The following is a 12,667-nucleotide window of genomic DNA, read 5'->3' on the forward strand; positions in this document are numbered from 1 at the left end:
GGACCGTTTTGAACCATGCTTGGCGCAGTTGTTGGATATCATAACAAAACTCGTAGTGCAAAATTTCATTCCAATCGGATAAGAATTGCGCACTTTAGAGGTTCAAGAAGTCAAGACCCAAGATCGGTTTATATGGCAGCTGTATTTGGTTATGGACCGATTTAAACCATACTTGGCACAGTTGTTGGATATCATAACAAAACTCGTAGTGCAAAATTTCATTCTAATCGGATAAGAATTGCGCACTCTAGAGGCTCAAGAAGTCAAGACCCAAGATCGGTTTATATGACAGCTATGCCAGGTTATGATCCGATTTAAACCATACTTGGCACAGTTGTTGGATATCATAACAAAACTCGTAGTGCAAAATTTCAGACAAATCGGATAAGAATTGCGCCCTCTAGAGGCTCAAGAAGTCAAGACCCACGATCGGTTTAGATGGCAACTATATCAAAACATGGATCGATATGGCCCATTTACAATACCAACCAACCTACACTAATAAGAAGTATTTGTGCAAAATTTCAAGCGGCTAGCTTTACTCCTTCGGAAGTTAGCGTGCTTTCGACAGACAGACGGACGGACAGACGGACGGACATGGCTAGATCGACATAAAATGTCTCGACGATCAAGAATATATATACTTTATGGGGTCCCAGACGAATATTTCGAGTAGTTACAAACAGAATGACGAAATTAGTATACCCCCCATCCTATGGTGGAGGGTATAACAAGTAAAAGAGCTTTCAGTTCGAACGAGTCAAATTTTATGTTTCCTCCAACATGGATCTTTGAATGACTTTTTCAAATAAAAAAGAGTTATATAAGTTATAGACCAATATGGACCGTAGTTGTAAGGGCTGTTAGAAGATATACAAAAATACCAGGCTCACAATTTCAGCCAAATCGGATAGTAATTGCGCCCTCTTGAGTCTCAAGAAATCATATGTGGCATCTATATCAGTTTATGCATCGATTTGGACCATTCCCGGTAAAGTTGTTGGAAGTCATACCAAAACGTTACATGAAAAATTGTAACCAAAACAGGTAGTTAGTGCACCATCTACAGGCTCAAGAAGTCAAATCGTGAGATGGGTTTATATGGCAGCTATATCAGGATATGAACCGATTTGAGCCATACTTGGCGCTGTTGTTGGAATTTAACACAAAGCACCTCATGCCCCCTCTAGAGGCTCAAGAATTCCAAAATTCGAGCGAAGAGTCTCAGTGGAAGGCCGGGCGGTACCGGCTCTTGAACAAATACTGAGTGCCTATGATGCTCGATATTACAAAGCGAATTATTGGCGCCTTTAACCAATGGCCACCCTGTTCCCGCGGCAATTGGTGCTTGAGACCGGAACGAGCTTGCTCACCTACAGGAGCATGACGAGTATCGCCACCTCGACATGCAAATGTAGTTACACCAACAACAACAACCAAAGCATGGAATGATAGATCCCAATTACAATCCCTCTGACCTACACTATTAACAAATATTTCTGCAAAATTTTAAGCGCCTAGCTATACTTCTTCAAAAGTTAGAGTGCTTTTGACAGACAGACGGACAGACATAGCTAAATTTTATACTTTTTTGGGTCTCAAGCCAATATATCGATGTGTTACAAACGGAATGCCAAAGTTTATATACCCCCACACTGTGGTGGAGAGTACATATAAGTAAGAGCGTGCTTAGTTCGCTCGGACCGAATCTTGGGTACCTACCACCATGCAATGCAAATTGAGGCTCCTACCAGCTCCGGGGATCGGTTTATAAGAGTGATATATGAGTTTATATTCAGATTCGGATCATACCCGAAGTTTTAGTGGCAAATTTCAGCCAAATCAGCTGAAGATTAAGGATTTTAGGAAACCACACTAGACACGGATGTTGAAAGTTAGAACAGAAGTCGTTGTGCCAAATCTCAGTAAAATCGGATGAAAATTGAGGCCTCTAAGGATCAAGGATTTAAGGATCAAAACACCAGAACCGTAGATCGGTTTGTATGGGGGCTATATCGGTTTATAGACCGATTTGGGCCATACTTTTCATGGATGTTGGAAGTCACAACAGTAGTCTCTATGACAAATTTCAGACGAAAATGGAGGCCTCTAGGGGCTCAGTTCATAAAAAATGGGGGACAGGAGACGCCTTTGGATGAGATGCTCTCCCCGGTTTTGTTGGTCATTACCAAGTGGTGTAGAATGAACAGAGCTTTCAACCTACAGAAGACGCAGTGCTGTTTCTTGTCTAACAAGTGGTTCGCTAAACGACTACAACCGTCAATATCTATCAATGTTATAGACATTTAGCAGTCAGATACTCTTGATATTCTGGACATGAAGATACTGTGTGATGTCTGTCCATATATGGGCAGAAGCTCCACAGTCGTACAAGGAACTGTTGGACCGGGTTCAACGGAGCACGATGGTGTTGGTTGACGACAGAAGGGAATTCAACTCACTTGCTTGTCTTGAACATTGGCGGAATATGGGTAGCGTTGTACCACTCCATAGTTATTTTAATGGCGTATGTTCCCGCGATATCCGTCTTCTTATACCAGACGTTAGGATGTTCAGCAGTAGTACAAGACTTGCCAGGAACTCACATTCGTTTGTAATTGATTGGCCAGTTGACCGAACCATGCAAAGGCAAATTTGCCCATGAACATTCCATTAAGGAACAGAGGCAAACTTCTCACATATCAATGAGTGATGTCCGCTTCAAGTTTAAGCTCAGTGATAAGGTGCCTCCTTTTTATAGCCGAGTCCGAACGGCGTGCGGCGCCTCTTTGGAGAGAAGTTTTTAGATGGCATTGTACCTCACAAATGTCGCCAGCAAAAGAAGAGGAAACCACCGCTGAAAATGTTTTTTAATGGCCTCCCCATGCTCTCGAACCCAGGCTTTCAGCGTCATAGGCGGACATGCTAACCTCTGCGCTACGGTGGCTTCCTGACTAAACCATGCTTCGCCAAAAAAAATTCGCTTTTCGGCCGAACCATTCGTGTTTGGACTCGGCTTCGGTGCAAAATTTCAAGCGGATATCTTCATTCTTTCTAATGCTATTGTGATTTCGACAGAAGGCAAACGGAGGGATGGACATTATTAGATCGACTCGAAATCTCAAGATGATTAAGAATGTATATACCTTACTTCGAGGTGTTACAAAGGGAATGACTAGATTAGTACGCCCCCCATACTATCATAAGCTCAAGTTCTCGGAAGGTTGTTCAAGGTAGTCAGCCAAATATGCCACGACTTCACCTGAATAACGATAAAAATTTGTGTTGGGGTGTCGGCTTAGTAGCTCAACATCCGGAAAACTTGAAGAAATTATTGTAAAAAAAAGTAAAAAGCCTCGGACTAAATGGCTTTTTACTTTTTGGATACCCACCACCTAGCATATATATATAAACAAGTAAAAAGGTATTAAGTTCTGCCAGGCCGAACTTTTGATACCTTTCGTCATAATACGATTAATGCACCCATTGCAGCTATATCGAAATATGATCCGATTTGGACCAAAGTCAGCTCGGACATTGAGTGGTCTTTTAAATACAAGCCACTGTTCAATTTTCTAGTACAAAATATTTGTCTTTTCGGCAGCTATATCAAAATATAGACCGATCTGAACCATATAGAAAACGAATGTCGAAAAGCCTAACATGAGTAACTGAGTCAAATTTCAGCGAAATCGGATTATAAACGCGCCTTTTATGGGGCCAAGACTTTAATTCGAGATATCGGTCTATATGGCAGCTAGATCCAAATCTGGACCGATCTGGGCCAGAAGTAGGATGTCGAGTGATCTAACACAACTCACTGTCCCAAATTTCAGCGAAATCGGATAACAAATGCGCCATTCACGGGTCCAAACTTTAAATCGGCAGATCGGAATATGTAGCAACTATATCCAAATCTGGACCGATCTGGGCCAAATTAAACAAGTAAAAGCGTGCTAAGTTCGGCCGGGCCGAATCTTATATACCCTCCACCAAGGATCGCATTTGACGAGTTCTTTTCCCGGCATCTCTTCTTAGGCAAAAAAAGGATATAAGAAAAGATTTGCTCTGCTATTAGAGCGATATCAAGATATGGTCCGGTTTGGACCACAATTAAATTATATGTTGGAGACCTGTGTAAAATGTCAGCCAATTCGAATAAGAATTGCGCCCTTTGTGGGCTCAAGAAGTAAAATAGAGAGATCGATTTATATGGGAGCTGTATCGGGCTATATACCGATTCAGACCATAATAAACACGTATGTTAATGGTCATGAGAGAATCCGTCGTACAAAATTTCAAGCAAATCGGATAATAATTGCGACCTCTAGAGGCTCAAGAAGTCAAGATCCCAGATCGGTTTATATGGCAGATATATCAGGTTACGAACCGATTTGAACCATATTTGGCACAGTTGTTGGATATCATAACAAAACACGTCGTGCAAAATTTCATTCCAATCGGATAAGAATTGCGCACTCTAGAGGCTCAAGAAGTCAAAACCCCAGATCGGTTTATATGGCAGCTATATCAGGTTATGGACCGATTTGAACCATGCTTGGCACAGTTATTGGATGTCATAACAAAACACGTCGTGCAAAATTTCATTCCTATCGGATACGAATTGAGCACTCTAGAGGCTCAAGAAGTCAAGACCCAAAATCGGTTTATATGGCAGCTATATCAGGTTATAAACCGATTTGAACCATACTTAGCACAGTTGTTGGATGTCATAACAAAACACGTCGTGCAAAATTTCATTCCTATCGGATAAGAATTGCGCACTCTAGAGGCTCAAGAAGTCAAGACCTAAGATCGGTTTATATGGCAGCTATATCAAAACATGGATCGATATGGTCCATTTACAATACCAACAGACCTACACTAATAAGAAGTATTTGTGCAAAATTTCAAGAGGCTAGCTTTACTCCTTCGGAAGTTAGCGTGCTTTCGACAGACAGACGGACGGACATGGCTAGATCGACATAAAATTTCACGACGATCAAGAATATATATACTTTATGGGGTCTAAGACGAATATTTCGAGTAGTTACAATCAGAATGACGAAATTAGTATACCCCCCATCTTATGGTGGAGGGTATAAAAAGGATGTCGAAGGACCAAACACAACTCACTGCCCCAAATTTCAGCTAAATCGTACAATAAATGCCCCTTTTATGGGCCCAAGAACTTAAATCGAGAGATCGGTCTAAATTTGGGCCGATCTTGGCCTAATTGAAAAAGGATGTCGATTGACCTAACACAACTCACTGTGCCAAATTTCTGTGAAATCCGATAATTAATGCGCTTTTATGGCCCCAAAACCACAAAACAAGAAATCGCTACCGAGAATAGCTACCATGTAGGTAGCTATATCGAAACCGGGACCGATCTGGGCCAATTTAAAGAAGGATGTCGAGTGGTCTAACGCAACGCAATATCCCAAATTTCGGTGAAATCGGACAATAAATGTGGCTTTTATGAGCCTAAAACCTTAATCCGGCAGATCGGTCTATATGGGAGCTATATCGAGTCATAGTCCGATATAGCCCATCTTCGAACTTTTTCTGCGTATGGACAAAAAAAAATCTGTGCAAAGTTTCAGCTCAATATCTCTTTTTTTTAAAGACTGTAGAGTGATTTAAACAGAGAGACGGATGGACGGACATGGCTATATTGTCATAGATTTTTACTACGATCAAGAATATATATACCTTATAGGGTCGAAAAACGATATTTTGATGTTTCTTTCAGTCTCACTGTGTTTTTCCATTTCTTTAAAAACAATCACACTTGGAATTTTGAACCGGATTTTTTAGCATCTCTAACTGCAAACAGCACCATATGGAGGCAAAAATCAATTGAGGTGTTTAGCATATAACACAATAAAACCATTGTGATTGGCCACTTGAATGCTCCATAGTGGCAGTGGCAGACTTAATTTGCATAACAAAAATAATCACATTTATATAAAATCGAAAAGAAAACAAAAAAAACTATTCCATTAAAATGACAAACGGAAAAACAATAAACACCCCACAAAAACTTAAGCAAAACAATTTGATATAGTTTTGGTGGGGTTTTGAGTGTTTTAAACGTTTTTTCTTAATTCATTTATAATTGCACTGGTTGGCTGCCACATCGATTTCTATGTATAAAGCTGTTATTATTATTGCCTTGTTTTAGTGGCATTAAACACCAATTACCGCCACCATCGACACCGCCGCCTTCGCCTCCGTATATAAAAAATTTCCTTAAAAAATATTCGATAAACAATCTGTGTGAATGTTTCTATGCTATCTGCGAGTAGCTAACTAACTCTTCATTGGTGGATTTCTGGTGGAGAGGGCTGCATTCGTTTCGTGTCTTGTTTGTTGTATGACTTAAGCATGTTTCTATCGATCGTTCCATATCTTATGCACCAATTACTTTCATTGGAAACTGCATAGGAAACTTGGAAGTATTATTTTATCTGGCTGACTAGCCAACCAATCGATCTATCTATGTTTTATCTGCTAGTCTTTAGCATGTTCACCCATAACGTTATTTATGCATAAAATATGTATGTACTTGAAACATGAAATGTAAAATAATTAGTTGTGGGCGCGAAATGCAGTTATGTTATGTCACGCGTAAATCATGTGATTCATTGTAAATGGTGAAACATCAGGGGCGGCGAGACAAAAATCCGAAGTTTAGAATTCCTGCTTAAAGTGCGATATATTTGAATCCAATCATTTTCAACGGGAAACCACTGACTGCAAAAAAAAATGTTTTTTGCTAGGATCATTGGCTGCGAGTGGCCCAATTGCTTTCATAAAAGCATCAATATATTTTCCAACTACTAAAACCTCTTTGCGGATCAGAGCAATGGATTTCTACATCACGAATCCAGCTTCGAAAGGAAATTCCTCAACATTGTGCCTAAACTCGGATATGTGGCAGTCGATTGTAGAGTTCTCATCGGCAATGGCAGCACACTGCTACAATAAACAGGGCCGAACAATTCGGCCGGGCCGAACTTTGGATACCCACCACCTCGGGTGAAAATTGCATACCTCAAGTCCCATAGCAGTTATATCGAAATATGTTCCGATTTGGACCAAATACCAACAAGTACAGCAGCTATATCTAAAAATATACCGATCTGAACCATATGCGACACGGATGTCGAAAAGCCTAACATAAGTCACTGTGTCAAATTTCAGTGAAACCGATTTGGGCCAAGTTGCAAAAAAATGTCGAAGAGCCTAACACAAAGCTCTGCCCCGAATTTCGGCAAAATCGGACAATAAATGCGCCTTTTATGGTCCCAAAACCTAAAACCGAAAAATCGGTCTATATGGTCGAGCTATATCCAAATCTGGAGCGATCTGTGCCATATTGCAGAAGTATGTCAAGGGGCTTAACTTAACTCACTATCCCAAAATTCGCCTTTTATGGGCCCAAGACCCTAAATCGGAGGATCGGTCTATAGGGCAGCTATAACCAAATCTGGACCGATCTGGGCCAAATTGAAGAAAGATGTGGAAGGGCTAAGACAACTCACTGTTCCAAATTTCAGCAAAATCGGATAATAAATGTGGCTTTTATGGGCCTACGTCCCTAAATCGGAGGATCGGTCTATATGGCAGCTATATCCAAATCCAGACCGATCTGGGCAAAATTAACGAAGGATGTCGAAGGGCCAACGCAACTCCCTGTTTCAAATTTCAGCAAAATCGGATAACAAATGTGGCTTTTAATGGCTTAAAACCCTAAATCAGCGGATTGGTCTATATGGATATCAAGGATATGAAGATATAGTCCGAAGTAGCCCATCTTCGAACTTAACCTGCTTATGGGCAAAAAAGCAAAAAAGAAAAAAAGGAAAAAAACAAAAAAAAAAGAATCTGTGTAAAGTTTCAGCTCAATATCTCTATTTTTGAAGATTGTAGCGTGATTTCAACAGACAGACGGACAGACGGACGGGCATGTCTAGATCGTCTTTGATTTTTACGCTGATCATTGTGATCAGCGTTGTGAAAATTTCATCCAAATCGGATAATAATTGTGCGCTATAGGGGCTCAAAAAATAAAATCGGGAGGCCGTTTTATATGTGAGCTATATCAGTTTTTGTTATGATTCAGATTATACATGGCATACACATGTTGGAAGTCATAGGAGAAGTCATTGTGCAAATTTTCAACCAAATCATATAAGAACTGAGCCCTAAAGAGGCTCAAGAAGTAGAATCGAAAGATCAGTTTATATGGGAGTCATATCAGTTTATCTTCCGAAGAAGATTATACTTGGGACGTATATTGGAAGTCATAAGAGAAGTAATTGTTAAAATTTCAGCCAATTCTGATAAGAATTGCGCCCTATAGAGGTTTAAGCGGGAAATGGGTTTGAATGGGAGCTATATAAAGGTTTAAACTGCTTCGGATCATAATTGGAACATCCGTTGGTGGTCACAAAAAAAATAGCAGTGTAAAATATCAACCAAACTGATAGAATTGCACTCTCTGGAGGCTCAGGAGGTGTAATCGGTATATCGGTATAATTGGCAGCTATACACCAATATAAACCAATGAGGACTATATTTAACGCGGATGTCGAAGGACCTTATACAGCTCACTGTTTCAATTTTCAGCGATATCCGATATCGGGTATTAAACGCTGCTTTTATGAGCTCAGGGACTGAAATCGGGAGATCGGTATATACGGCAGCTATATACAAATATTCACCGATCGTAACCATATGTGCACGAAAGTCTTGAAGCCTAACATAACTCACTGTGTTAAATTTCAGTGAAATCGGATAATAAATACGCATTTAATTGGCTCAAGACTTTAAATAGGGAACTCGGTATATATGGCAGCTATATCCAAATATATAAAGATCGTGGCTATATTGAGCCCAATACCTTAAATAGGGAAATCGGTATGTATGGCAGTTATATTCAAATATACACCGGTCTAAAGCATATAGAACACGAGTATTGAAAAGCCTAACAGAGGCCGCTGCGCAAAATTTAAACGAAATCGGATAATAAATGTGCCTTTAATGAGCCCAAGACCTCAAATCGGTAGATCGGATTATATGGCGGCTATATCCAACTATAGCCCAATCTGACCATTCAAGGTACGAATGTCAATGTGGATAAGCCTTACGGAACACATGGTGCAAAATCTCAACGAAATTGGATAATAAATATTGCTTTATTGAGCCTAAGACCTTAAATCGTCAGATCGGTCTATATGGGGGCTATTTCCAGATGTAGTCCGATAAAGTCTATCGTTGTACTTATCCTGTCTATGACCAAAAACCTTGAGCTAAACTTTAGCTAATTATCTCCAATCTTAAAGCCTGTGGCGTGTTGAGGTTATGAACCGATTCAGACCATATTTGAGAAGTATGTTGAAGGTCATTGGAGAAGTCGTTGAACAAAATTTCTGCCAAATCGGATTGAAATTGCGCCTTCTAGAGGCTCGAGAAGAATATTCATTCAATAGTTAAGAGTGCTTTCAACAGACAGACAGACGGACGGACATGGCTAAATCGAATAAGAATTTCAAGACTATCAAGAATATAAATGGACTGTACTCTTATACTTTTGAAAGAGCCATTCAAAGAAATTGTCACATGCGATCCATGGTGGAGGTATATAAGATTCAGACCGGCCGAACTTAGCGCACTTTTAATTGTTTTGTTTGCTTTGATGTAACTGTTGCTTGTTTATTTTTATACCCACCACCATAGGATGGGGGTATACTAATCTAGTCATTCCGTTTGTAACACCTCGAGATATTCGTCTAAGACCACATAAATATATTCTTGATCGTCTCGACGTTCTGAGTCGATTTAGACCGTCCGTCAAATTCACGATTGCGGTCGAACGCGTAAAGCTAGCCTGTTGAAATTTTGCACAGATACTTAGAATTGATATAGCTCTTGGGGATTGCAAATGCACCTTATCGGTTCAGATTTAGATATAGCTCCCATGTAAACCGATCTCCCCATTTGACTTCTTGAGCTCTTAAAAGCCGCAATTTTTATCCGATTTGGCTGAAATTTTGCATGTGGTTTTCCGTTATGACTTTCAATAACTGTGTCAATTACGGTCCGATTCGATCTATAACCTAATATAGCTCCCATATAAACCGATCTCCCGATTTGACTTCTTGAACCCTTACAAGCCGCAACTTTTGTCCGATTAGGATAAAATTGAGCATGTAGTGTTCTGTTATGACTTTCATTAACTATGCCTAGTACTGTCCAAATCGTTCTAAAACCTGATATAGCTCCCATATAAACCGATCTCCCGATTTGACTTCTTGAGCCCTTACAAGCCGCAATTTGTGTCCGATTTAGCTGAATTTGGCATGCGGTGTTCTGTTACGACTTCTAACAACTGTGCCAAATACGGTCCAAATCAGTCTATAACCAGATATAGCTCGCATGTAAATCGGTCTAGATCATCTTTGTTCGGTTCCTAGAAGATTAAATTTTTCTGGTTTGACAGAAGTTTGGTATGTAGAATAAAATTATGTCCTTCAACTAAATTTATTTTGTGTAAATTTTTAGCAGAATCCATGGTGGTGGGTTCCCAAGATTCGGCCCGGCTGAACTTAGCACTCTTTTACTTGTTGATAGTCACAGCAAACAGCCAAGCATTGAAAAAAAGTCAAGCATCGGTCTATATGGCACCCATATCTAAGTATGGTCCTATTTTGCTCGCTCAAGAACATGCAAACTACAAACGAGGATTTGGCAGCCCCAATAAATTTTCGAAATACCGAGGTGACCAATATTAGGGGCCTGCCAAAATGCCCCCGGACAAACTAAAGCCTTTTTAGCTCTAGCCATTCCAATTTCAAAGAGATATCTCTACCCGTTCTTACACGACATATTTTTTAGAATTTTTTTTCGATTTTCTCCCATTGTGCGACGACAAAAAACATATATACATTCGAAAATGTATATTTCGATGTGTTGCAAACGAAATTATTAAATAAATATACCCCCTACTCGATGGTGTTGGGTATAAAAAGCACATCACAAATAGTTTAGCTAGAATCAATGTGAAAAAAATTAAAATAAAAGTCGTCTGGTGAAAAACGACCAATAACCGACGTACTCCCATACCAAACCAACACAGCAATCATACAGAAAATCAACACTAATATATGTTAATATGTTAATTAGCACAAAGTGTCATAATAAGAGTAATGAGCTTGCGCCAATACCACCCGGAGCGTTGTCAATGATTTGGTGCGGTAAATCGTTTTTCATTTTCAGGAAATGAACTAATTAAGATGACTAATAGACTCCAATAAGATACGAGTATATGCAAATATAACTCTATTAACCGCATTACATGATTGATTGGAAGATTGATGCAAAACCACCACAAAATGAAATGTTATTATTAACATCTTTATATCACGCACATACACATACACAAATAGTACAACATTGTATTATATTTTCATTAATTTGGAGATGGCATAATTCATATAAGGGGCACAGTACTATTTTAGGTTAGGTTTTAGTGGAAATAGTTATGCCATCAGGCTCCTTTAGACAGTTTAATCCCTAGTGATACCTCAGGAACAGGAGATGGAAGATACCTTCATATCGTTTAAGCAGCCAGATCGCTTTAGGAAGCCTAATAACTTGGGCTTAACAGCGCAGAATAGGCACACAGAAGATATTATACTGTATCCTGTGCATGGACTTCGTCACAGCTTTTGTAGAAATCATTCCAACTTGTCGTAGACAACAACAGCAAAGCGGTATACTTCTTCAGATTAAAACAAGTAAAAGCGTGCTAAGTTCGGCCGGGCCGAATATACTATACCCTCCACCATGGATCGCATGTGTCGAGTTCTTTTCCCGGCATCTCTTCTTAGGCAAAAAAAGGATATAAGAAAAGATTTGCTATGCTATTAGAGCGATATCAAGATATGGTTCGGATTGGACCACAATTAAATTATATGTTGGAGACCTGTGTAAAATGTCAGCCAATTCGAATAAGAATTGCGCCCCTTTGGGGGCTCAAGAAGTAAAATTAAGAGATCGATTTATATGGGAGCTGTATCGGGCTATAGACCAATTCAGACCATAATAAACACGTATGTTGATGGTCATGAGAGGATCCGTCGTACAAAATTTCGGGCCAATCGGATAATAATTGCGACCTCTAGAGACGCAAGAAGTCAAGATCCCAGATAGGTTTATATGGCAGCTATATCAGATTATGAACCGATTTGAACCTTATTTGACATAGTTGTTGAAAGTAAGAATAAAATAATTTCAGCCAAATCGGAAAGGATTTGCGCCCTCTAGAAGCTCAAGAAGTCAAGTCCCCAGATCTGTTTATATGACAGCTATATCAGGTTATGGACCGATTTGAATCATACTTGGCATAGTTGTTGGATATCATAATAAAATAATACATGAAAAATTTCATTCCAATCGGATTAAAAATGCGCACTCTAGAGTCTCAAGAAGTCAAGACCCAAGATCGGTTTATATGGCAGCTTTATCAGGTTATGTACCGATTTGAACCATACTTGGCGCAATTATTGGATATCATAATAAAACACGTCATGCAAAATTTCATTCCAATCGGATAAGAACTGCGCTCTCTAGAGGCTCAAGAAGTCAAGACCCAAGA

The 12,667-nt window shown here is 39.6% G+C and overlaps 1 protein-coding gene across 1 annotated transcript in view; it reads left to right on the forward strand.

Moving 5' to 3' along the window:
- Positions 1–12,667, forward strand: part of LOC106086636 (uncharacterized) — a 308,384-nt gene that overhangs the window by 258,922 nt on the left and 36,795 nt on the right. The gene's annotated exons all lie outside the window — the stretch shown is intronic.

Source organism: Stomoxys calcitrans, chromosome 5 (assembly GCF_963082655.1).
Source record: "Stomoxys calcitrans chromosome 5, idStoCalc2.1, whole genome shotgun sequence".
Taxonomy (NCBI): domain Eukaryota; kingdom Metazoa; phylum Arthropoda; class Insecta; order Diptera; family Muscidae; genus Stomoxys; species Stomoxys calcitrans.